Here is a 332-nt window from a genome sequence, read left to right as displayed (position 1 = left end):
AGGCAGCTCTGTGGCTCTCTCTGGGCTCCAGCCCAGCCACTAGGCTCCTCCCCTGAGGTGGCTGCATTGCAGTGGTGGAGAGCAAAGAGACTTGCCCAAGGTCACTTGGGGAGTCAGTGACAGAGCAGGGAGAAAACCCAGGAGTTCAGGCTTCTGTTCCCTTTAGGGCAGAGGGCTGCAGGTCAGGACAGAGGGGCACTGGTTGAACCCACTAGTGATTGCCCCCTAAGCTCCACCCCCTTGTGATGTCAAAACAAGGGCACACCCAGCAGACCGCACTGGCCTTAGCATGTCATCAACAGAGACATCAGCAGGGACCAGAGTTAACAGGG

At 57.8% G+C, this 332-nt stretch overlaps 1 protein-coding gene across 1 annotated transcript in view; it reads right to left on the bottom strand.

The window, feature by feature from the left end:
* MAST1 (microtubule associated serine/threonine kinase 1) overlaps positions 1 to 332 on the bottom strand; it is a 29,063-nt gene that overhangs the window by 21,951 nt on the left and 6,780 nt on the right. The gene's annotated exons all lie outside the window — the stretch shown is intronic.

Source organism: Alligator sinensis, unplaced genomic scaffold (assembly GCF_000455745.1).
Source record: "Alligator sinensis unplaced genomic scaffold, ASM45574v1 scaffold707_1, whole genome shotgun sequence".
NCBI lineage: Eukaryota > Metazoa > Chordata > Crocodylia > Alligatoridae > Alligator > Alligator sinensis.
This window is presented reverse-complemented; position numbering and strand designations above follow the sequence as displayed.